The sequence below is a fragment of the Pelodiscus sinensis genome, chromosome 11 (genome assembly GCF_052426305.1).
Source record: "Pelodiscus sinensis isolate ZL-2025 chromosome 11, ASM5242630v1, whole genome shotgun sequence".
Taxonomy (NCBI): domain Eukaryota; kingdom Metazoa; phylum Chordata; order Testudines; family Trionychidae; genus Pelodiscus; species Pelodiscus sinensis.
In genome coordinates, this window is record NC_143062.1 from 4,158,416 (window position 1) to 4,184,480 (window position 26,065).

At 44.3% G+C, this 26,065-nt stretch overlaps 1 protein-coding gene and 1 long non-coding RNA gene across 9 annotated transcripts in view; one reads left to right on the plus strand and one right to left on the minus strand.

Annotated features, from left to right (window-relative positions):
* The window catches only part of LOC102458596 (uncharacterized), a 110,860-nt gene extending 85,671 nt beyond the window's left edge, over nucleotides 1–25,189 (minus strand). For 2 of the 3 annotated variants that reach the window (XR_012906565.2, XR_003088222.3), the window contains exons 1-3: nucleotides 24,660–25,189; nucleotides 22,447–22,533; nucleotides 7,115–7,240 (exon numbers count right to left, since the gene is read on the minus strand). This is a non-coding gene — a long non-coding RNA (uncharacterized LOC102458596). Of the gene's footprint in view, nucleotides 1–4,628; nucleotides 7,241–22,446; nucleotides 22,534–24,659 lie in introns of those variants that run through there. The other variant, XR_331629.5, reaches the window with a different exon arrangement.
* RAF1 (Raf-1 proto-oncogene, serine/threonine kinase) overlaps nucleotides 24,878–26,065 on the plus strand; it is an 85,427-nt gene continuing 84,239 nt past the window's right edge. For 2 of the 6 annotated variants that reach the window (XM_075939642.2, XM_075939644.2), the window contains exon 1: nucleotides 25,248–25,395. The gene's annotated coding sequence lies outside the window, so the exon portion shown is untranslated. Of the gene's footprint in view, nucleotides 24,902–25,247; nucleotides 25,396–25,996; nucleotides 26,021–26,065 lie in introns of those variants that run through there. The other 4 variants (XM_075939643.2, XM_075939645.2, XM_075939646.2 and 1 more) reach the window with 4 other exon arrangements.

The following is a 26,065-nucleotide window of genomic DNA, read 5'->3' on the forward strand; positions in this document are numbered from 1 at the left end:
TACATTTTCAGAATGGAGAAGGGTAACTAGTGGTGTTCCCCAAGGGTCAGTCCTAGGACCAATCCTATTCAACTTATTCATAAACGATCTAGAGAAAGGAGTAAACAGTGAGGTGGCCAAGTTTGCAGATGACACTAAACTGTTCAAGATAGTCAAGACCAAAGCGGACTGTGAAGAACTTCAAAAAGATCTCACCAAACTGAGTGATTGGGCAACAAAATGGCAAATGAAATTTAATGTGGATGAGTGTAAAGTAATGCACACTGGAAAAAATAACCCCAACTATCATACAATATGATGGGGGCTAATTTAGCTACAAACAATCAGGAAAGAGATCTTGGAGTTATCGTGGATAGTTCTCTTAAAACATCCACACAGTATACAGCGGCAGTCAAAAAAGCAAATAGGATGCTAGGAATTATTAAAAAAGGGATAGAAAAGAAGACAAAGAATATCTTACTGCCCCATATAAAACTATAGTACGCCCACATTTTGAATACTGAGTACAGATGTGGTCTCCTCACCTCAAAAAAGATATTTTGGCATTAGAAAAGGTTCAGAAAAGAGCAACTAAAATGATTAGGGGTTTGGAACGGGTCCCATATGAGGAGAGGCTAAAGAGACTGGGACTTTTCAGTTTAGAAAAGAGGAGACTAAGGGGGGATATGGAGCCCCATCCACACTCACCCAATACTGGCCTCACCAAGTAGCTAGAGCAGCAGCAGGCAGAGCGGGGTGTCATGGCGGCTGCTCTGCCTGCCCTCATCCCAGAAGGTAATTTATATACAACCTTTATTACTATATACATCTTAATATGTTATAACAAAATCATTTTACCAATCACTGTTTCCACTCAAATTTTTCATTAACCTCTCTTATGCACCCTCATTTGACCTCCTTTATATTTAAAAAAATTGTGGTCCACTTTTTCAAAAAAAGCACCCATCCACAGAAATTCCTGTGTACGGGCCTGGTAGCATAAAAGGGGATTGATGATAAACAGTCTCTCAAGATCAAAGATCAAAAATCAAAGGGTTTGACCCCTCAAATCATGAGATTGGCCCCATGAATCATTAGATTTTAAAAACATCCTCAAACTATGTTTTTAGCCTCTTGATTTTTTTTTTTAAATTGTGTTGCCGAGATGTCGCACATATAACAAACAGTACAGGCTACCTGTTTTCTGATATTTCAGCCAGGTACTTCACTTTGCAAAGTGCCACTCAACTTGACCTAGCACAGGGTGTCACAACATCTGTCAAATTTGTCCCAGCTGCTCATCTGTCTGAGCCAAATCTGAGTGGTGTTACTAACAGAGGAGTGTCAGGGACAATTTTGAGTGGTATTGCAACCTGGCACATGGGATTGCAATGCCATGCAAATATGTCCAAATGCCCCTCACTTCCTGGAATCCAGCTGAATGTTGCCCTTTGCAAATGGAACCCCTGCTGGTAGCAACAAAGCCTTCTCCAGCTGCTCCAGTCCATAGCCCTCCTTTCAGATCCCATGCACAGCATTGCAGCAGACAAAGACCAACAATTGCAGCCTCTGATTCAACTCCTGGCACCCACATGGAACCTGAACAGGAGCCGCAGTGGCTGCTTAGGCTAACACCTGAGGTCCTAGATCCGCTACTGCCTAGAACTGAAGAGGGACTTGTTTCCAGAGGCCCTGTCATGGCTCCTTCTCCACTCTGGCATGATAAATGCAGGAATGGGGGCTAGCAAAAGTACCCCAGAACCTTATCTACCAAGCTTTGGCATAAAGTCTAGTAGATAAGGTTTTGGTATAAAACTTTCCCCCCAAAATCGTAACCTAGATTTTGGAAATAAAATCTCTGCTGCCACCAGCCAAACATTAATAAAGAAAATCAGGGGAGAGACTACTTGGAAAATCTCATCCCCAAAGTACAAACCAGGACACAACCAATAACCAATACCAGGTTAATAAAAGGAAAAGAGAAAATGTTTATTATCACCACACTATTCCTGTTGCAAGCATAATGATTAGATGGAAAAGTAACAAAACAATATACTCATGGAGAAACTCCATGGGCCTAGAACTTAGTTACAAAGGAAAGCCAACACAACAGATCCCATTTTCCAAACCATAAACAATAAAACTTAATGGCTCTATCTAAACTTTATCCTACTTACAGACTGCGAAGAGTATTTTCTTAGAGGGAGACATCCTGTCCCATTCAAAAGCTGGAGAGAGAAAAAAAACTACCCAGAGATAAAGGAGGGAAACCCCAAAATTCCTTTGTCCTAGTTTGAGATTCCTACCTACATTCCTATTGGCTCACTCTACCTGAGTTAGGTATAGTTAACCCTTAATCCCCCAGGAAGTCCAAGGGCTGTCCTGCATTTTTGAAATACAGCATCGGTAAGTCTCTTGAACTCCCTTCTACTCTTTCAGGGTATGTCTACACTACCACCCTCGTTCGAACTAGGGTGGTTAATGTAGGCAACCGGAGTTGCAAATGAAGCCCGGGATTTGAATTTCCTGGGCTTCATTTGCATATTGCTGGGCGCCACCATTTTTAAATGTCCGCTAGTTCGGACTCCGTGCCCGCGGCTACACGCAGCACGAACTAGGTAGTTCGGATTAGGCTTCCTATTCCGAACTACCGTTACTCCTCGCAGATCCTCCATCACTATCCTCTACACTCCCCTCAGTCTTCCCCGCATCCCATTCCCCTGAACAACTAAATCTGCCTCCTATTCCCCTACTCTCCTCATCCACCTTTTAGAGACTCTGCTGCTCCTGTCCTATTTAGCACCCTGAATTATAGAGAGGCAGCCATTTTCCCTGTGAGCCTGGCGTCAAACTATTTGAAAAAAGTGGGAGGTGGCAGCCTACCTTATTAAGGGGGTTCCCTTCCACATACTTATATACTGTAAATGTCTTTGATAAATGGCTAAATAAATGTCTGTAACCGTCATTGATAAATGGCTAAATAAGAATGTGTAATACTACCATTATCAGGAGTTCTTCAGAAATAGCTTAGACATGGAAACGTAAATATCTCCATGTGTACTGAAACATTAAATTAATATCACAGAGTTATATTATGTGAATTTTTATTTCTTCAAGAAGTCATAACTTATTTCATAAAAGAGGAAGTTATTTAATTCAGTTTGTGAAAGAAGCTTAACTCAGGATTTCCTGTATTCTTAACTTATATAGGATGCCTGCAACCTTAGAAGCATCTTAAAATATTTTAGCAGGACATAGCATAGTGTAGGACTGGAAGGGACTCAATGGGGGACCTACTGGGTAAGCAGCAGTTTGGCAGAAAAAGACCTGAGGATTACAGTAGATGAGAAGCTGGATTTGAGTAAACAGTGTGCCCTTGTAGCCAACAAAGCTAACAGCATATTGGAGTGTATTGCTAGGAACATTACCAGCAGATCTAGGGAAGTGATTATTCCCCTTTATTCTGCACTGGTGAGGCCACATCTGGAGTATTGTGTCCAATTCTGGGCCCCCCATTACAGAAAGGATGTGGATGCATTGGACAAAGTCCAGTGGAGGGCAAAAAAATTATTAGGGACTCTCCTTCTGCTCCCGGTTCCCCCTGGCCCTCCTGCGTTCACCGGGTCGGCGATTCAAAATGGCACCCAAGATGGCAGCCGTCGACGGGAGCCTGATATGGCCAAAAAACCTAAGCTTGCTTCCTCCTTAAAGAGGCAGCTGTTTTAGCTCTCTCTGTTAAATGGGTCATGTTTTCTAGACCTTCAGTTGGTCCTCTGGACTTTCTCCAATTTGTCCACAACTTTTTGGGGTATCCAGAACCAGACACAATACTACAGTTGAGGCCTTATCAGTATGGAGCAGAATAAAAATTACTTCTCATGTCTTGTTTATAATACTGCTGCTGCTGCTTCCCAGAATATTAATTTTTTTGCAACATTGTTACACTGTTGACTCACTTTGCTTGTGATCCACTCTGACCCCTAGATCCCTTTCTGCAGAACTCTTTCTTTGGTAGTCATTTCCCACTGTATATGTGTGCAACTGATTTTTCCTTCCTAAAATGGAATACTCTCTATTTCACCCCATTGAATTTCATCCTGTCTACTTGTTGAATTTTAATCATATGCTCCAAAGCACTTGCAACCCCTCCCAGCTTGGTATCAGCTGAAAACTTTCTAAATGTACGCTCTGTGCCATAATCTAAATAATTGATAAAGATATATTGAACAGAAATAGACCCAGAACTGATCCCTGCAGGACCCCCACTCTATGGCTACGTCTAGACTGCATCCCCCTCTGTCGACAGAAGGATGCAAATCAAGCACATCAAAATTGCTAATGAAGCAGGGATTTAAATATCCCGCGCTTCATTACCATAAACGTGGCCACCGCTTTTTTTCAAAATGGAGCTTTTTCGAAAAAAAAAAAAAAACCCAGCAGTCTAGACACGGATCTGTCGAAAATAAACCCTTTTTTGACAGATCCTGCATTCCTCAAAAAACGAGGTTTACAGGATCTGTCGAAAAAGGCTTTATTTTCGACAGATCTGCGTCTACAGACTGACAGTTTTTTTTCAAAAAAGCTCTGTGTTGAAAAAAAGCAGCGGCCATGTTTATGCTAATGAAGCATGGGATATTTAAATCCCTGCCTCATTAGTAATTTCCATGTGCCTAATCTACTTCTCTCTGTCGACAGAGGTGTAGTCTAGACATAGCCTATATGCCCTGCCAGCCTGATAACTGGATGACTGATAACTATTCCTGGAACAGTTTTACAACCAGTTATTTGCAGTGATGTAGGAACATTTTTAAAAGTGGGAGTGTTAAGCCCCTTTACCGCTATCCACCCCATCCCCCAGCTCTGTGACCAACAGCCAGAATCCTGGGTGCTGGGTTCTCAGCTGCTGCACTGCTGCTCCCCTGCACACAGAGCTCTAAGTAAGACCCCAGGATGCAGGACTATGCTAGGAGAACCAACAATCATCAGACGTCAGCAGAGCTCACAGCTGTCAGCCAAGAATTCCCAGACATGCTGCAGAATCTCCTGCACCTTTGATTATGGGTCACTTTATAGCAGTTTCCCCTAAATTGTATTTTGCTAATTTGTTTATGAGAAAGTCATGAGAGACAGTATCAAAACCCTTACTGAGGTCTAGATGTGCAAGGCTTCAGGAGAGACTGGTGAGAAGCAAGTCTGAGCATTAAAACAAAGATTAAAAGCCAAATTAACAATGTTGTATAAACTTTGTCTCTCCACTAGCCAGTTAAACACCTGTTTTTCAACTTTTCAAATACAGGAACAGGAGAACTAGCATGAGCAGCAGTACATTGAAATAAATGTCCTCTAAGCACTCTGATTTTTAAATTGCCAGAAAACTCAAGATGATCTATACAGCAAATGGATTGCACATCTGAGGGCACAATCAAGGTTTAGACTGGCACCTTTTGTCACAAAGCACCTTGACCAATACTAATTATTCTTGCCAGAAGCTGAAGTAATCACTGTACATGTGGGCTACGACTAGACTGGCACTATTTTCCAGAAATGCTTTTAACGGAAAAGTTTTCTGTTAAAAGCATTTTCGGAACAGAGTGTCTAGATTGGCACGGATGCTTTTCCACAAAAGCAGTTTTTGCGGAAAAGCGTCCGTGGCCAATCTAGACGCGCTTTTGCGCAAAAAATCCCCGATCGCCATTTTCACGATCGGGGCTCTTTTGCGGAAAACAAATCTCAGCTGTCTACACTGGCCCTTTTGCACAAAAGTTTTGTGCAAAAGGGACTTTTGCCCGAACGGGAGCAGCATAGTATTTCCGCAAAAAGCACTGATTTCTTACAGTAGGAAGTCAGTGCTTTTGCAGAAATTCAAGCAGCCAGTGTAGACTGCTGGCAAGTTTTTCCGGAAAAGCGGCTGATTTTCCAGAAAAACTGGCCAGTCTAGACACAGCTGTGGAGTGGGGATTGAAGCTGTGGCTGCTTATAATATGAGTATACTAGGAGAACTGACAATCTTCAGATGTTTCCTCTTTAACTCATTAGCAGCCTTAACTCATATGTGTTTATTATTGCACAGCATCTATTACATTGGAGCCCTGACCCTACCTGGGCCTTTGGGCACTTACTGCAGTATAAATACAATTATAATACAAAGAAATAATTTTATGTAGCATTTACAATTTAACATTTATCCAAAAGATGGTGGGGAGTCGGGACTTCCTCCTGTTTCTGGATGAATGGTGCCATGCCCAACTCCACTGACCTACATACCTTCTGTAGGAAATTCCCTCCCATCAACATAGGTAATGTCTACGCTGAAGCTCTACAACTGCACAGCTGTAGCATTTTAAGCATAGACAAACCCTCAGTAAATAGTTACAAAGCCAATGTGACTCCTGCAGTCTGGCTCTATAAAATGAAAACATCACTGCAGCATTCAATGTATGGGGGGAAAAAAAGTACAAGCTCAGTCTGTTTAGCATTCTAACTTGGGAAACATGCAGGTGTAGTAAGATGAAGACCTAAAACATAAGCCAATGCAGCACAGGCCTGGTCTGAGGCCTAGCTAACAATGGACAAAACATGGCTAACATAAAGCAAAGCTAAGCTGTGAGCAAAAGACAAGCCCCAGCCCACAGAACTTAGCACAAACAGGGCTCAGAGTGCAAAACACTAATTGGTGCTAGGTACCATCTGCAGAACAATAATTGGTACTGGTCATAAGTGAAAAGCACACGGTATCACTAGCTCATTAAAAAAGACCTCGGTACCCACTCCTCACAGATACAGACCCAGGTTCAGGAAAGGGTCTAAAATGACAGCATGATGGATAGAGATGATCTAATCAAACCACAAGGTACAGTGTGATGGGTCATATCTAAGTAGCAACAGAGGGTGGTAACTTGACGACATCAGAGGGTGGCAACCCGATACATCAGCAGTGAGGTGTGATTTGTTTGTATCTGTATATAAAGTGGTGTCTTGGGGGGACAGTCTTTGTATGACCGGGGGGAGGGGGAGCAGGGGAAATTTCCCATTGATTGAGTCCTTCCATTGTGGCAAGTACATATGCGTAGTGGTTCAGTAGAGTCTACTGACAACTATTATTGTACTTTGCTTAACAATAAAACTGGCCTGGCACCTTCGATCCTTATCTGGTTTGTGGTCTTTGTGGGCCTTCTCGGGGTCTGCTGTGGTCATTGGGCCCACATCATTGAGCACACACGCAAGCAGACTTCTGGTTATCATCCTCGATGGAGCCAGAGACCTGTAAGGACAACATGGCAATAAATCCACTTAACTACAGCAGGTTAGCCTGTATATAATGCAGTGAGGGTGATGCAAGGCTGTGAGAGAGGAACAACTGCAGTGCAGGGAAGGAAGTTAGGTTGCAAAAGCTTGATTACAAACACTTGAGAGAGAGGTCTTCCTGGTAAAAATGTACAAAGAAAGATAATGATCAACCACATCTGATAATAGACCTATAGAGTTAGTATCCTTTTTACTATTTGTTCACTCTTTTATCATCCATGGAAAATCAAAATGACACATCTAGTCTAAAATTAAAAAAACGACAACTATTCAAATTGTTTGCAAAAGCAGCCTAATGGAAAATGAAGAATAACTGAAGATTAGGGTAGGAAGAGACATCAGGGTCATCCAGTCCAACCCCCTACTCAAAACAGGGTCGACCCCAACTGAATCATCCCAGCCAGGCCTTGTCAAGCCAAGTCTTAACAACCACTAAGGATGGATCCTACCATCTTCCTAGGTAACCTATTCCACAGCTTCACCGCTTCCTAGTGAAATAGTTTTTCCTAATATCCAACCTAAATGTCTCCCACTGCAACTTGAGACCACTGCTTTTCATTCTGTCATCTGTCACCACTGAGAACAGCCTCTTTCCATCTTCTTTGGAACCTCCTTTCAGATAGCTGAAGGCTGCTATCAAATCCTCCCTCACTCCTCTGTTCTGCAGACTAAGGCTATGTCTACACTAGCAAAATTTGCTGATGAAAGTGGAGTCGACAGGCAGGAGTCACCAAAACTGGAAACCTATCAAACTGTTTTTTCTGGTATCCACTGTCAACAACCCGCAGCCACATATGCAGCTCCCTCGTCTACAAAAAGAGCAGAGCATTGGGGGCATGCATCCCACAGTGCCTTGTGTCACATTCACATGCTAAGCACTCTGGGAATGCTCAATGTAGCATTAGCCATGATGGGAACATGAAAAACATCCCATCAGTCATCTGTTTTCTTCCTAGACATGCCTGAGGTTTTCCGGATTTTGTACCAACGCAAGTAATCACAGCGAGAAAACATGGAACCCAGCCTTCTGGCCCTCTGTGTAGAAGACATCACGGATTGCAGTATACCTAATTATGGACCTACTAGTGGATGATGACTACAACTACAAATACTCATCAGATTCAGATTTATCAGAGTCAGATTCATCAAAATCCAATTCGAATGCATCAGAATTAGTGGCCAATGAATTTATATATAATTTTGTTATAGCAGACCTGATATACTCCTTGGATCATCACTTTTGGGCTAGGGAAACCAGCTCTGAGTGGTGGGACCAGACTGTCATGAAGATGTAGGATGAAAAGAAGTGGCTACAGAACTTTTGGATGTGTAAAGCAACCTCCATGAAGCTGTGTGCTGAGTTGGACCCTGAACTGTGGTGCAATGACACCCGAAAGAGAGTAGCTCTCTCATTAGAGAAGCGCTTGGTCACTGTTTTGTGGAAGCTGGCCACTCCAGATTGCTATTGTTCGGTTGCAAATCACTTGGAAGTAGGTAAGTCTACCATTGGGGCAATATTTATGTAAGTGTGCCAGGTAATCAATGACATTTTCCTGGACAGGATAGTGACTCTGGGAAGTGTGAATGACATAGTGGCTGGCTTATCTGAAAAGGGCTTTTGTAACTGTGGCGGGGCAATAAATGGGACACATGTCCCTATTATAGTGCCAGTCCCCCTTGCCTCAGAGTACATAAATCGGAAGGGTCACTTCTCCACAGTCCTTCCGGCACTTATGGATCACCTTGGGCATTTCACAGACAGAAATGTAGAGTGGCCTGGAAAGGTGCATGATGCATCTTCAGGAATCGTGGTCTGTACAGGAGGCTGCAGGCTGGTACTTTCTTTCTAGACCAGAAATTTGAAGTAGGGGATGTGGAAATGCTCATAATGATCTTAGGTGATGCAGCCTACCCCTTGCAGCCATGGACAATGAAATCTTACACAGGGCACCTGGACAGCAGTAAGGAGCAGTTCAACAACAGGCTAAGCCGCTGCTGAATGATTGTTGAATGTGCCTTTGGCAGATTGAAAGGGAGATGGAGGCTGGACCTTTTGGAGGATCATCTCCCCAAGGTGGTGGCCACATGATGTTGCTTACGTAATTTCTCTGAGAGAAAGGGTAAAGTGATTCCCCTGGGATGGAGCACTGAGGCACAGGGTTTGGATTAACAGTTTGAACAGCCAGAGACACTCAAACTGTCAGAGGAGCACACAGATTGTCTGTCAATATCAGGGAGGCGCTGAGGAACCTCTTTGACAATGAGGAGACCTGACATTTCTGTGTGTTGGGGTTGCAAGCGAGGCATTCAGGTCAGAGCATTTGCATGTGGGTTGTCTAACACAAAATAAAAACTCATGGAAACATGCAGGACATTTGTCTTTTAAAATCTCACAGCTGTGCTAACGTCCAGCTGTTATCATAGGGTTCACAGGGAGTGGAGTGTAAGGGTATGTCTACACTTGCTCCCTATCTCGAGACAGAGATGCAAATGTAGAGTACCGAAATTGCTAATGAAGTGCGGGATTTAAATATTCCACACTTAATTAGCATTATCGCGTCCGGCCGCCATTTAGAAATTGCATTATTGCGAAATAAAACGCCCCATGTAACAGCGTTATTTCGAGAGAAAACCCTTCTCTCGAAATAACTGTTAAACCTCATTGTACGACCAAACTGTGCTGCCTTGGTTCCGGCAGCATACCCTGAAGGCTGGTTTGGGAAACTGTTGTCCCAGGGGGTTGGACAAAGACAGCCCTGCCATGGAATCTCTGTGACAAAATTAACATGTACATCAGGCGAATATTCATCACCATTTGCCAGGAAGATTTTATTGCTAATCATACATGAATTGATACTGTGTTTGGCCACAGTGAAATGGTCGTCCCCTACTGTGCTACCTCTCCCCAACTACATAAACTGCCCTGCATGGCTGCTGCTCGCTCAGACCCCAACCCAGCCAGCCTGTACAGTGATTGCTCAGCAGGGAACAACCTCCATCCCGCCCTGAATGGCCGCAGCATCATCCCGCTCAGCCAACTTGCAAAACAATGTACCCTGCATCCCTCCCGTTGCTTCAACACATGGTGTTTCTTCCATAATGAGTTGCTGAGCGTCTTCACAAACATTTTTTGAGATCAATTTCTCACTGCTGGGCACACAGGTTACCACCAGATTGACTCTAATCCTCACCACTTAGCCCTCTTCAGTCTCTACAACAACTTGTGTCCATTGTGTATCTGGGACAAGTATTTCTGGCTCTTTTTTGAGAACTATCCATGGTGTCCTTGGGATGAATTCCATTCAGTTCTTTGTAAAACCGGCATGTTTTGAGTGTAGCACCAGACTGGCTACACTCCTTTTTTGCCTCTTTTGCCTTGTGGTAGGCCTGCTGAAGTTCCTTGATCTTAGCTCCACATTGTAAAGTATCTCGCTCATACCCCAAAGCACACAGGGCTCAAGAAATGCAACCGAACGTATTTCTCACGGGTCATTTGCAACTCCAGTTGCACTGATTCTTCACCCTACACACTAATTAGATCCAAAAGCCCACATTGTTCCAAACAGGCAAGAGTTTGGGTCTATAGCTGCCACCCCTGTTTCCTGAAGACACCATGAGAACCATCACACAATGTGCCAAGGACACAAGAAATGGATTTAAATTTCCCAGAGATTCCAGGTGGGAGGGGAGCATTTCTTTACCTGTAAACATTAAGTGGCTGAAGGGCAGCCGAGTTCAAGTTGATGTCCAGAGTGACTGAACAGGGAACTGTGGGATACATGGTGGAGTTCAATAAACTTGACAAAAAAAATCTGTCGGCTGTATACTTCATGACTGTTGACACCGTTCGGGCAAAAATTTCTTGCAGCGGTGGACGTTTTCTGTTGTATCAAACTGCTGAAACTAGCAACATTTGTCGTGCTATAGAGTGGACACTCTGGAGTTTGTCATCATTCAAAAGCAGTTTTTGTTGATAGAATATGCAAATGCCGATAAGGGCTAAGTTAAGCCCAGTTCCCTGAGTCTCTCCTCATAAGCCCCCTAATTAGTTTTGTTATCCTCTGCTGGACTCTCTCCAATTTGTCCACGGCCTTTGTGTAGTGCAGCATTTTTCAAAGTGGGCCAGAGTGAACCATAGTTAGTGGAAATCGTGAGACTCCGTGGCTGCAGACACTTTAGATAAACAAAGCATTGTGGGCCTGCCAGAGGCACAATACTTCAGATGTGGCCTCACCAGTGCCGAACAGAGAAGTTGAAAAGGCAATAACCATTGCAGTATGGGTATGTCTACACTAGCCCCCTAGTTCGATGTAGGGAGGCTAATGAGGGCGACCAAAATTGCAAATGAAGTGTGGGATTTAAATATCCCGCGCTTCATTAGCAAGTTCCCGGTCGGTCATCATTTTAGAAATTGACTAGCCAGAAGTAACTGCCCGCGTCTACACGTGGCAGTGAAACGGGATTCCGAAATAAAGCCCTAAGTCGAATTAGCTGTTATTCCTCCTGCAATGAGGTTTACCAGCTACTTCGATTTATGTTTATACTATATAAATAATCAGTTAAAATAATGGTATTTTCATGTATTACCTCTTCAGTACATTTGCCGCAACCCCGTATTTAATCATCACAAAATACTGAATTATATTACACCTTCCTGTTATAGACCCTCATAGGAGGAATCATAGGTCTTGAGAAACACCTTTCCTACTTTTGAAACGTTGTTTCTTGTTCAAGGAAACCAAACTTTGAAAATGGGGATAAAAAGGAGCCTGCCAACAGAGCCCTTTGTAAAAGCCATGAACGTCCAATGGTTTTAATTAGTAAACAATAAAAAGATTACTAAAAGGAATATTTTATAATATAACTTGACTTTTTCTATCCTTATCCAGTCTCTTTTATTAAGCCCACTATCTGAAACTAGTATCATGAGCTTTCATAGGTAAAACCCACTTCATCAGATAAGTGAGGAAGTCGGACACCGGGAAGAATCATAAGGAGGAACGAACAACAAAGGAGGACCCCTGATTTGGATGGAGAAGGCCGAGTGATCAACCGGTTATCTAAGGTGTTTGTACACCAATGCGAGAAGTCTGGGAAATAAACAGGAAGAATGAGAAGCCCTGGCCCAGTTAAAGAACTATGATTTGATTGGAATAACAGAGACTTGGTGGGATGATTCGCATGACTGGAGCACAGTCATGGAAGGGTATAAACTGTTCAGGAAGAACAGACTGGGGAGAAAAGGAGGAGGAGTTGCACAGTATGTAAGAGAGCACTATGATTGCTCGGGGCTCCAGTACTTAGAGGGAGAAAAGTCTGTTGAGAGTCTATGCATTAAATTTAGAGGTGGAAGCAACAGGGGTGATGTTGTGGTTGGTGTCTGCTATAGACTGCCGGATAAGGTGGACGAGGTAGACGAAGCTTTCTTTGGACAACTGAGAGAAGCTTCCAGATCGCAGGCCCTGGTTCTCATGGGCAACTTTAATCACCCTGACACCTGTTGGGAGACCAATACAGCACTACACAGACAATCCTGGAATTTTTTGGAGAATGTTGGGGATAACTTCTTGGTACAAGTGCTGAAGGAACTGACCAGGGGCCATGTGCAGCTTGACCTGTTGCTCACAAACAGGGAGGAACTAGTAAGGGAAGTAGACATGGGTGACAACCTGGGAAGCAGGGATCATGAGATGGCAGATTTCAGGATCTTGACCAAAGGAAGAAAAGAGAGTAGTAAAATACACACCTTGGACTTCAAAAAAGCAGATTTTGACTCCCTCAGAGATCTGATGGGCAGAATCCCCTGGGATGCTAACATAAAGGGGAAAGGAGTCCAGGACAGCTGGCAGTATTTTAAAGAAGCCTTATTGAAGGAACAGAAAGAAATCATCCCGATGCGTAGCAAGAGAGGCAAACATGGTAGGAGACCAGATTGGCTTACAGGGGAAATCCTTGGTGAACTTAAGCACAAAAGGGAAGCTTACAAAAAATGGAAACTTGGACAAATGACCAGGGAGGGGTTTAAATATATAACTTGAGAATGCTGGAGGGTTATCAGGAAGGCAAAAGTGCAATTGGAATTGCAGCTAGCAAGGGATGTGAAGGATAACAAGAAAGGTTTCTACAGGCATGTTAGCAATAAGAGGGCAATAAGAGAGGATGTGGGGCCCTTACTGGATGAGGGAGGTAATCTAGTGACAGATGATGTGGGAAAAGCTGCAGTACTCAATGCTTTCTTTGCCTCTGTCTTCATGGACAAGGTCAGCTCCCAGACAAATGCACTCGGCAATGGAGTATGGGAAGGAGGTGGACAGTCCTTGGTGGGGAAAGAACAAGTCAAGAACTATTTAGAAAAGCTAAACATACACGAATACATGGGCCCAGATTTAATGCATCCGAGGGTACTGAGGGAGTTGGCAAATGTTATTGAGGAGCCTTTGGCCATTATCTCTGAAAACTCGTGGCGATCAGGAGAGATCCCGGATGATTGGAAAAAGGCAAATGTAGTGTTTATCTTTAAAAAAGGGAAGAAGGACAATCTAGGGAACCATAGACAGGTCAGCCTTACCTCAGTCCCTGGAAAAATCATGGAGGGGATCCTCAAGGAATCCATTTTGATGCACTTGGAAGACGGGAAAGTGACCAGTTTCTTCATAAAGTTGATAAATTTCCACTCCATTCAAGCTGTTTCATGATGCATCTGACGAAGTGGGTCTTTGCCCACGAAAGCTTATGCTCCAACACTTTGGTTAGTCTATAAGGTGCCACAGGACTCCTCGCCACTTTTGCAGATTCAGACTAACACAGCTACCTCTCTGATACTGATCAGGAATAGTCAGCATGGATTCACAAAAGGCAAGTCATGCCTGATCAATCTGATTAGCTTGTATGATGAGATAACTGGCTCTGTGGATATGGAAAGGCAGTGGAAAGAATACCTTGACTTTAGCAAAGCTTTTGATACAGTCTCTCGCTATGTTCTTGCCAGTAAGTTAAGGGAATGTGGATTGGATAAATGGACGGTAAGATGGATAGAAAGCTGGCTAGAAGGCCGGGCCCAGCGGGTAGTGATCGGGCTCTGCGCAGTGCTGCTGTTTTGAAGTACTCCCTTTTTACCTCCCTCTTTTCTGCCTCTAATAGAGGCAGCAAAGGGGGGGGGGGGGAAGCGACTAGTTGACTCAACTATCCAATAAACATTTGCCTAGCGGACAGTCATCCAGTCCTTAATATCTTTAACCTACAGATTGGGAGTTAAGCAGAACAGTTTAATTTACTCAGCATATCAAGGTTATACAGAATTAGCTGCAACTATGCACTATTTTCTTACCTGAGATTTGGAACTAGAAAAGGAACAGTCAGCAGTATGTACCAGAGATCTTTGCCTAATTCTGGTCAATAAGCATTCCGTGTCAAACAGTATCTCAGATATTTTGTGTAGGTTACTTTACAGTAGCATTTTTGTCAGAGGATTAATTTAAAGATCAGGAATCTGCCCATTATTTGATTCTTGATCCCTACTATTTAGTGTTCTATATCACTACTCAGCAGTAGCACAGTTTGATTTGTGTAGTGAATTCTTTCCATTACTCACAAAGCAACACAAACATCTTAGCACTTTCCTCAGAGAATTTTGCACTTCCTATAAAAACAAGCAACAAAAAGCCAGCAAGAAAAATAACCAGGACGCTTGAAATTAAGTCTGTATGCCACTCCCAAGCTTCCACTCTTATAAAACTTAAGACCTATAGAAACGTTTCCACATTTTTTATGTCTAACAAAAACAGTTTTTAAAAATGTATTTGTAGAGTTGGGATCAGGACTATACCTATAGTGGATGCACTGCATCAGTATACATTCTGACATGCACTCATGCAGCTCTTAAGAATGGAGAGATAAAAGGCTGACTGCCTGGGATGGGTGGGAGAAACGGTGTGTGGGGGTGCTTTCACTGGGATGAGGTGGAGGTGGGGGGAGTTTGTACTGTGAGATGGGAGAGGTATGGATAATTTGTTTGTGCTTTACTGGAGTTGGGCAGGATAGATTGCTGGTGCCTGCTACTTTGAGAAGCAGGATTTTATTCCAGCCCCCTCCTGCGCTGGGAGAGCAGATAGCAAAGGGGTAGGTGGGGGAAGGAGGGTGGATGGGTGCTGGTATCTGTGCTGAAAAGTGCAGGGAGAGTTTATTTGGAGTGTCCTTGATTCACTTGCTGCAGTCCTCTCTGTCTATCTGGATTGGGGGCAGGGAGGAGGCTGCATGGGGGGGGGGGGGGGGGGGGAGGTGTGCCAGGAGGACATTTGCACGATTACATTTCAAACAAAGTTTACACAGGAATTAATGGCTTCAGATAAGAAATCATAGAATCATAGAGCTGGAAGAGACCTCAGAAGGTCATCAAGTCCAGCCCCCTGCCCAAGGCAGGACCAATCCCAACTAAATCAACCTGGCCAGGGCTTTGTCAAGCCGAGACTTAAACACCTCTAGGGATGGAGACTCCACTACTTTCCTACATAACCCATTCCAGTGCTTCACTACCCTCCTAGTGAAATAGTTTTTCCTAATATCCAACCTGGATCTCTTCCACCACAACTTGAGACCATTGCTCCTTGTTCTGCCATCTGTCACTACTGAGATCAGCCTTTCTCCATCCTCTTTGGAACCTCCCTTTAGGAAGTTGAAGGCTGCTATCAAATCCTCCCTCACTCATCGCTTCTGCAGACTAAACAAACCCAATTCCCTCAGCCTCTGATCATAAGTCATATGCTCCAACTCCCTAATCATTTTGGTTGCCCTCCGCTGGACCCTCTCCAATGCACTCACATCCTTTTTGTAGTGGGGGGCCCAGAACTGGACACAATACTCCAGATGTGGCCTCACCAGAGCCGAATAAAGGGGAATAATGACATCACTGGATCTGCTAGCAATGCTTCTCTTAATGCAACCTAATATGCCATTAACTTTCTTGGCTACAAGGGCACACTGTTGACTCATATCCAGCTTCTCATCCACTGTAACCCTCAGGTACTTTTCTGCAGAACAACTACTTAGCTGGTTGGTCCCCAGCTTATAACAATGCTTGAGATTCTTCCGTCCCAAGTGCAGGACTCTGCACTTGTCCTTGTTGAACCTCATCAGATTTCTTGTGGCCCAATCCTCCAATTTGTCTAAGTTACTCTGGACCCTATCTCTGTCCTCAAGCGTATCTACCTCTCCCACTAGCTTAGTGTCATCTGCAAACTTTCTGAGGGTTCAATCCGTCCCCTCATCCAGGTCATTAATAAAGATATTGAACAAAACCAGCCCTAGAACTGAACCTTGGGGCACTCTGCTAGAAACCAACCGCCATCCTGACATTGAGCCATTGATCACTACCTGCTGGGCCCGGCCTTCTAGCCAGTTTTCTACCCATCTTACCGTCCATTTATCCAGTCCACATTCCCTTAACTTGCTGGCAAGAATATTGTGAGAGACCGTATCAAAAGCCTTGCTAAAGTCAAGGTATATCACATCCACTGACTTTCCCACATCCTCAGAGCCAGTTACCTCATCATAGAAGCTAATCAGATTGGTCAAGCATGACTTGCCCTTTGTGAATCCATGCTGACTATTCCTAATCACTTTCCTCTCTTCCAAGTGCCTCAAAATGGATTCCTTAAGGATCCCTTCCATGATTTTTCTAGGAACCAAGGTAAGACTGACCGGCCTATAGTTCCCTGGATCGTCCATTTTCTGGATCGTCCGTCTAACCTTTTTTGAAGATGGACACTACATTTGCCTTTTTCCAATCATCCGGGATTTCTCCCAATCTGCACGACTTTTCAAAGATAATGGCGAAAGGCTCCTCAGTACCCTCAAATGCATTAAGTCCGGACCAATGGATTTGTGTACATTTAGCTATTCTAAATAGTTCCTAACCTGTTCTTTACCCACCAAGGGCTGTCCATCTTCATCCCATCTTGCATCACTTAGCGCATTAGTCCGGGAGCCCACCTTCTCCATGAATACAGAGGCAAAGAAAGCATTGAGTACTTCAGCCTTCCCCACATCATCTATCACTAGGTTACCTCCATCATCCAGTAGGGGCTGCACACCTTCTCTGATCACCTTCTTCTTGTTAACATGCCTGTAGAAACCTTTCTTGTTATCCTTCACATCCTTAGCCAGTCGCAATTCCATTTGTGCTTTCGCCTTCCTGATAACCCCCCGACATTCTCAAGTTATACATTTAAACCCCTCCCATGTCATTTGTCCAAGTTTCCACTTTTTGTAAGCTTCCCTTTTGTGCTTAAGTTCACCAAGGATTTCCCCTGTAAGCCAATCTGGTCTCCTACCATGTTTGCCTCTCTTGCTACGCATCGGGATGGTTTCTTTCTGTTCCTTCAATAAGGCTTCTTTAAAATACTGCCAGCTGTCCTAGACTCCTTTCCCCTTCATGTTAGCATCCCAGCAGATTCAGCCCATCAGATCTCTGAGGGAGTCAAAATCTGCTTTTTTGAAGTCCAAGGTGTGTATTTTACTTCTCTCTTTTCTTCCTTTGGTCAGGATCCTGAAATCTGCCATCTCATGATCACCGCTTCCCAGGCTGTCATCCACCTCTACTTCCCCTATTAGTTCCTCCCTGTTTGTGAGCAGAAGGTCAAGCTGCGCATGGCCCCTGGTCGGATCATTCAGCACTTGTGCCAAGAAGTTATCCCCAACATTCTCCAAAAACTTCCTGGATTGCCTGTGTACTGCCGTATTGGTTTCCCAACAGATGTCAGGGGGATTAAAGTCCCCCACGAGTACCAGGGCCTGTGATGTGGAAGCTTCTCTCAGTTGTCCGAAGAAAGCCTCATCTACCTCATCCATCTGATTTGGTGGCCTGTAGCAGACACCAACCACAACATCACTGCTGTTGTTTGCTACTTTAAACTTAACCCATCGACTCTCAACAGGTTTTTCTCCCTCTTTATACTGGAGTTCAGAGCAATCATAGTGCTCTCTTACATATAGTGCAACTCTTCCTCCTTTTCTCCCCTTCCTGTTCTTCCTGAACACTCTACACCCTTCCATGACAGCGCTCCAGTCATGCGAGTCATCCCGCCAAGTCTCTGTTATCCCAATTAAATCATATTTCTTGGAGTGGGCCAGCGCCTCCAGTTCTTCCTGTTTGTTGCCCAGGCTTCTCACATTAGTGTACAAACACCTCAGGTAACCAGTTGATCGCCCTACCTTCTTCATTCAAATTAGGGGTCCTCGTTTGTTGCTCGTTCCTCCTTGTGTTTCTTCCTAGTATCTGACTTACCTTAGGGCTTTCTTCACCATCCCCTAATGAACCTAGTTTAAAGCCCTCCTCACTAGATTTGCAAGCCTGCCCGCAAAGATGCTCTTTCTTCTCTTGATTAGGTGGATCCCATCTCTTCCTAACAAACACCTCAGATAACCAGTTGATCGCCCTATCTTCTCCATTTGAATCAGGGGTCCTCCTTTGTTGCTTGCTCCTCTTTGCATTTCTTCCTGGTATCCGACTTTCTCATTCTCCTCAGGGTTTTGGTCACCGTCCCCCGACGAACCTCGTTTAAAGCCCTCTTCACTAGATTTGCAAGCCTGCCCGTGAAGATGCTCCTTCTTCTCTTAGTTAGGTGGATCCCATCCCCCTACCAAGGCTCAAGCAATCAGCAGAGGCTTCTATAATTCAAACTTTAATTAGAAGCCAACAGTTTCCAGCTGCCAATCACAGCACACACTCCATGAAGGGGAGGGGGAGGGCAAAGGGGAAGTAAAAAGAAAAAAAAAGCCTCACTCACAAACACAAGTTCAGCACACAGTAAGAAAGCCCCAATAACAACACACACTTCCCTCGAGAGTCCTGTATCTCCTTCTCCTTTACCTGGAGAACTCCCTCTCTAAACTCCCTGTTAGCACTCACCTGTTCGCAAGATTCTTTTAACAGAAGTTTTTGGAGTGTTGCAGATGTCTAAAACGCTGATCTTAATGATTTTTTTTAAAAAAATTCTGCATTACTAATTAATACATGGTCTATTGTGTTTGCATTAATGCCACATCTTTGCTATCTGGTAGAGTTCTGGCTCTTATGAGTCAGAAGAAGCAAGTACTAGATTTGATGCTAGTTGTTTTGTACAATTAAACCTTATTTGAAAGCTCTATGAAACAAGCATCCACACACACTCTCAATATTGGTGGTGCACTTAAGAAAATTCAACCGCCCCCACCCGCCAAAAATATTAACCCACTCAAGGATAGAAAATGTTAGAGGGAACACGGACGTACTGTAGCAAATCTTTGTTAATTAAGTTAATAAAATGACAGAAGCCCTGACTAGAAAAAAATATAACCCATGGTTATCAAGAGATCAATAATATTTTTATGACATCCAGAACTGAACAACAAACTATTGTAGTGGAAATAAACAAAAGCCGTCTGTACCTGAAGAATTACACATTCACACCAGGCACTGAGATATTTTTTCAGGACAGAGTTATTTATACCTTTATTTTTAAACCAACTTTCATGCCTTGTTCTGTATAGTAAATTTTATTGTGGTTAGGCCCTTTTTTGGGAAGTAAAAATAAGCCAAATAAACCAGTCTGGTTAGATTTCACAAACAGAACACATGCCAAATCATTAAGTGTTATATTTATTGTGTACAGAATTGGGATGACTCCACAAACTGCAAACAGAAGACCAGAAACCCTGACTGACTAGGCTTTTACACTGAAGTTTACATATTACTTGTTCAAACAAGATATTTATTTACTGATTTCTATATAAACATCACCCATCACCTGAGCATGTCCACATGAAATTCACAAAATGCTGTTCCAAAGAGTCTCAAACTTTCATATTCTGCCCATAAAATAGTACACAGCTTATCTTAGCACATCTGATGTTGTTCCTAGAAGTTTGCCAACCAATTGAGGCCAAATGTCTATACTGCAATTTTATAGCCCTGTAAGCCTGATCCTGAGTTAGATGACCTGGACAAGACAAAGGTTAAGCAGTGTAGATATACCCTGATGAATCTTCATAAAGAACACACCCCAGAGACTTAAACCTTACACTGAGAACCTTGCCACCATTCCTTAAGATCTCAATTCCAAAATCAGTATGAACAAATGTTTCTATAGAATGCAGCTACATCAATGGGATACAGGAAGGGGCAGGTTTGAAGACAATTAGGTGCCAGATCTTGCATAACTTCAATGATTTCACACAACATCAGTGTATTTATAACCAAACCAGAACCTAATGCATGTAACAGTGACTGAGTCAACTGATACTGACCTAGTTGTAGGGCTAGACCAATCAAGCTCATCACCTAATAAACCATCTTGTTAGTCTTTAAAGTACTGCATGGTCCTGTCTTTTGTTTCAGCCTTTTGTAGTTTGAGTCATGTTTAAAAACTATTGCCATGAAAAGCTGACTTTTAATGGCATCTCTGAGTGTCAGACGAAAACTAAATATTGAATCTAAATATTGTAATACAGAATGGAGTCTGACAGATAACTGCATGACGTGGTGCAATGTTTTCAAATTTTCCTAGAAGCAAGTGGCATTGCACTGCAGAAGCGGCCCTAGACAAGCTGCCGGCAACTGGCGCCCTAGGCGAAACACGTAATCGGTACGTGATCGGCGCTCCCGCCTCCAAAGCCCTCAACAGCCATTTTTCTTGGCACCCTAGGTGATCGCCTAGGTTGCCTGTATTGATGGGCCACTACTGTTGCACTGAGATCATATAAATCCTCTGTGCTGCTATATTTAAGTAGCCCAGAGACACTCGATATCTACAGTATCATAGTTTATAGTGAGGGCACGCAGATGACTGCAAACTGGTAGACAAACTTTTTTTTTTTTTTAATCACAAATGCTCTGATTCCTGTAATACTATAATTTGGGAAAGATGCACTTTATTTACAAGAAAACACCTGTGATGGAAGCCTTTGGACATTTCTATACATCTACATAATAAATCTGAAGGCTAGTATACAAATTATATAAATGGTATAAATCTTTTCAATGTCAAATCAATTTCTTTCCAGCCTTAGCTGGACTTATTTATCAGTTTTATCAAGCAATTCCTCTGATTTTAAAAATCAATCATATTAAGGTGAGTCAGAGCGTTTACACACAAAATGCACCAAACTAGCTAAATCGGTTTTAATACATACTTTCTGCTACTTCTGTAAAGTCTGTGTATGCACATTATTTTAGTCTTTGGTCTCTGGGTTTTAGTCCTGCTTGGGGTATTGCCCTGTGTTAGCAAACCACTCTCCTCCCTGCCACCTGCAGAGCTCCCCTGCCATCAATGCCTCCCTCCCCACCCACAGGTATGTAATTAACATGTTAAAATATTAACGTGTTTAATTTTGTTTTCAGTTAATCACAAGTGTTAACTGGGAGTAATTGACAACCCTATAAAAATCTATTTCATAATATACACTGGAGAGGAGTACAATATAACTGCAGCAACTGTATACAATTGACAGACTTATATCTAAGCTTGCCAAGTAGCCCTTAGGAGACAAAGCTACACTGGATAGTAATAAGAAGAGCATGTTTTACTTAGAGGACTTAAAGAATGGAATGTCACTGTTCTTATAGCACATAACTACTACATTACTAAAAGAAAATCTTTTGGGGTTAGAGCCTGCAATTGCATCTGTCCAGGTACATCTACGTGGAATCTGACTTAAATAGGTGCTAAATGACTTCAGATCTAGTCTTACCTTGAAGGTAGTGAGAGTTTTGTGTTAGGAAAGATTGCAGGATTTAACCCACCACTCACGATAAATGGTTCATGTGAGTGTCAATTAATGCAAAAGTTTAGCATTGCAATATTCTTGGTTTTTTTCTTAGCTTCAGGACATTTTGGGATGAATCAATGTGAACAGCTTATTCAATTTTTTCATTTTAGAAAAACCAAGCTTGCTGCCTTTATAGTATCATCATAGTTAGAATTTTCCATGCTGTGCATTAAATAAGCATGCAGTCTAAATGTAAAAAGAAAGGGGGAGGGACTAGTTATTTTTCCACAATCTTTTATCTCACTAGATAAGTAAGGGCCACAAATGCTTTTAAGGTCCAGCTGTAAAATATAACAAGGCTACAAATAGCTGCAATTACAAGCTACTTCTTTGTCATAGCTCTTTTTTTGAATAGCTTACCTTTTAGATTTTCATTGCTTGATTTAATGGCTTGATTTGTTCAAGTTGCTTTCTTTACAGCCTATTCACCTTGGACTTCTTTTGTACCTGGTGATATAAATACTTTTGGCTGAAGGTAGAGGTGAAGTACTGTTATGCAAGTTTGCAAAGTTAGCCTCTGACAATCATTTGGCCTAAGTAGTAAGCTATATTTTATAGCCATTCCTCCCTGAGAACTCTGTATGGGCATTTATTTGTCTTTGCTTGGTTACTTTTTTTCACTCAGTTCCGGCTAACACTTATAGATTAATTTAGCTGTGTTGCTCAAGGGCATGAGAAATTCAACTCTCCTACGTGCCATAGTTAAGCCAACCTAACACCTTTGGTAGATGCGGCTAAACTGAGGGAAGAATTCTTGTGTTAGCCTAGCTACTGCCACTTAGGGAGAGATGTATTACCTACATCAATGGAAAAATCCCTTCCACTTATGTAAGAAACATCTACATTATGATACAGCAATGTAGCTGCAGCTGTGCCCACTGCAATGTAGATATGCTCTAACAGTGGTCTTACCTTGGCTTAGTTTCTTCTTTAAATATGTTCACTTGTTCTAAAACTTTGTGTAGCTTCTCTCTCCTATAACAATAGCCTTCTCTTCATTACAAATTTAAAAATTAATCAGCAGTCTGTTAACAATACAACTTATTGTAGTATCATTTTTCCCTTTCCTCTCTATTTCTTTGGTTTCTTTTGTCTCACGTTGTCTTGTTGAGCTCATATTTTACATTTATTTATATAAAGTGCACTGTGTACACTAGGGATGTTAAATATTGGTTAACTGAATAGTCCCCGGGGGCAGGGCCTGCAGCTCGTGTGCTCTGGCCCCACTCCCAAGGAGCCCCCTGCCAGCCTGTGCTGCTGCTTCTGTATCAAAGTGCAAGGTGTCAGGCAGGAGCTGATCCGTGAAGGGAGCCAGTTTAAAAAACAGCTCCCTTTGCAGACTGGCTGCCTGTTGCTCTGTGCTACTGTCTCTGATACAGAGGTAGTGACGGAGTGGCAGCAACCCGTTTGGAGGCGGTCTGAGCTCTCAGCCCTGGGGCAAGCTGGAACTGAGCCAAGCTGCCTGTCCGCCTAGTTCCTAATACACTTTAAATGCAGAGCTGCCATGGGAGTAGGTCCTGGACCCAGCATGAGCCAGAACTGAGACAGTGTGCTGGCCAGCCAGCTAAAAATGTAGTGGCAAGGGGGAAATGTGTGCAGTCTATAGCATTAACTTATAAGCTTTTGCTTATCGATTAATTGGTTAATCAAGTATCAGAGGGGTAGCCGTGTTAGTCTGAATCTGCAAAAGCGACGAGGAGTCCTGTGGCACCTTATAGACTAACTGAAGTGTAGGAGCATAAGCGTGGGCAAAGACCCACTTCGTCAGATGCATGTTAATCAACTACACTATTACATCCCTAGTGTACACTCTGCCAGATTTTGTGATTGGATAAATATATATCTCCTATTAAGGCCTTGAGAGTTGAAAATGTGAATCTGAGGGCAGAACTAGACACAAGATTTAATATAACTTAACAGAAAAACTACAGTAATTCCTCATTTAACACTATAGATGTGTTTCAGAAAATGATCATGTTAAGTGAAAACATGTTATGTGGGGTCAATTTTCCCATTGAAAATAATGGAAAAGGTGAGGGTTGCGTTTCAAGCCGTGGTTTCTGTTAGGACCAAGACATAAGGTTGGGGGAGAAAGGGGACTGGGTTATAGCAGGGAGGGGATTATTGGGAACTAGTGGTTCTGTGCAGTCACAGCTACAGGCCACCTGTAGAAACGTGGATGTTTTACAAGTGAGCAAAGAGTAGGGTTGCCAGGTGGCTTCAACAAAAATACTGGACACACTTGACATTACATCACAATCGACATTACATCTTATTTAGAAAATACCAGACATTTTCTCAATTTGATTCCTGAATAGAAATATAACTGTCTGGTATTTTCTAAATAAGATGTAATGTCGATTGTGATGTAATGTCAAGTGTGTCCAGTATTTTTGTTGAAGCCACCTGGCAACCCTACTCTTTGCTCACTTGTAAAAGACCCACGTTTCTACAGGTGGCCTGTAGCTGTGAAAGCACAGGCCCACTAGCTCCCAATAATCCAGGCAGGAACACAGCTAGTGCCTGTGGCAGGCATGGAAGATGAGCAGGTCCATGCAATCAGGTAGGCTTACCAAGGCGGGCAATGAAAGACACAGAGCCTGCTGTAAAGGCACCAGGGTGGTTTCTGGTCCGTGCATCTGGAGCAGCAGAGTTTAAAACCGAGGAGCCAGGCAATTGGGGCAGCATGGGGCGGGGTCATCGCAGCGCTGCATCGTGCTCCGTAGGTTGGCGAGGCCTCTAGCCGTGGAGAAGGCGGCTTTCCTGCCTGCCGCTGCTCTGCGGGCTGGGTGCGAGCAGGCACATCCACAAGCGGGTCAGCACAGGGGAACGAGCAGCGCCTAGGGGAGCCCAGGCCCCGGCTACCGGGACAAGGGGGAGCAGCCCGACAGCCTCCTGCCAGGCTACTTCCCGCCCCAGGGACGGCGAGCTCGCCTCTGCGCGCCGCTGGCAGCCGGCCCCCGCTCCCCGGAGAAGAAGGGCGGCCCCCAGTGGCGGGAGAGGGCGCGCGGGCTGTCACAAGGCCCGCCTCAGGCCGCGCTGCCCTGCTGGAGCCGGGCTCGCCCCGCCCCCTTTGGCTTGCCAGCTCCCAAATGGCGGTTTGCGTGTGGTGCAGGGGGTGGGGTTCTCATGCATGGCTCGGCGGTCTAGGCAGGCAGGGGGGGGAGGGGAAGGCTAAGTAGCCGAGCGTCGGCTTGATCGATGAGCTCATGAGAAATGTCTCTCGGAGGCTGAGGCCGCCATTTTAGATGGGGAGCGGAACGAGCGGCGGCGAGTGAGGAGCGAGTCGGGGGAGCCAGTGTGGGAGAGGTACGGGCAGTGTGGGGGCCCGAGCCCTGCGGGGCACGGACAGTGGGGGGTCCCCCTTCCTCGGCCGGGCGCTGCTTCCTAGCTCCTTTCCCTGGAGCCGAGTCAGCGGCTCCCTGCCCCGTCGCTGAACCCCGAGGACACTGATCCGCCTGGGGAGGAGACGCCGCCGCCCCGCTGGGGAGCGGTGTCAGCGAGTGACCCTCTCGTCCCTCGGCATGGGCGGAGGGCCCTGCGCGGCGGCTGCGCCAGGAGCGGCGAAGGGACGGCACGGGGCGGGGGCAGCCCCTTCAGGGCGAGGGGGGCCTGCAGCTGGACCCCTTCCCGCTCGGGGCCTGAGCTGGGCGCCGCAGGCGGAGCAGGCTGCGCAGTGGCACCGCGGAAGGTGCCAGGAGGGGGAGGGGGCGCCTCCGTCCCTAGGCGCTGCGGGTCAGGGGAGGGGCTGCCAATCCCGGCTGATGGCGGGGCAGTTTCCTCTGGCGAGCCCGCAGGGGGTGACTGGGAGCCGAGCGAGTATTCCCTCCTGCGGGGAGGGGGGCTGCAGGAAGGGGTTTGCTTGGGACGCGAGCCTAGTGGCTGAGGAGTGTGTGGGGCATGCGTGCTGTGTAGCTGAGCCCTTCCTGCTTAAGTTTGTTCCTTCTTTGCCATATTGGTTTGTTGTTTAAATCCTCAC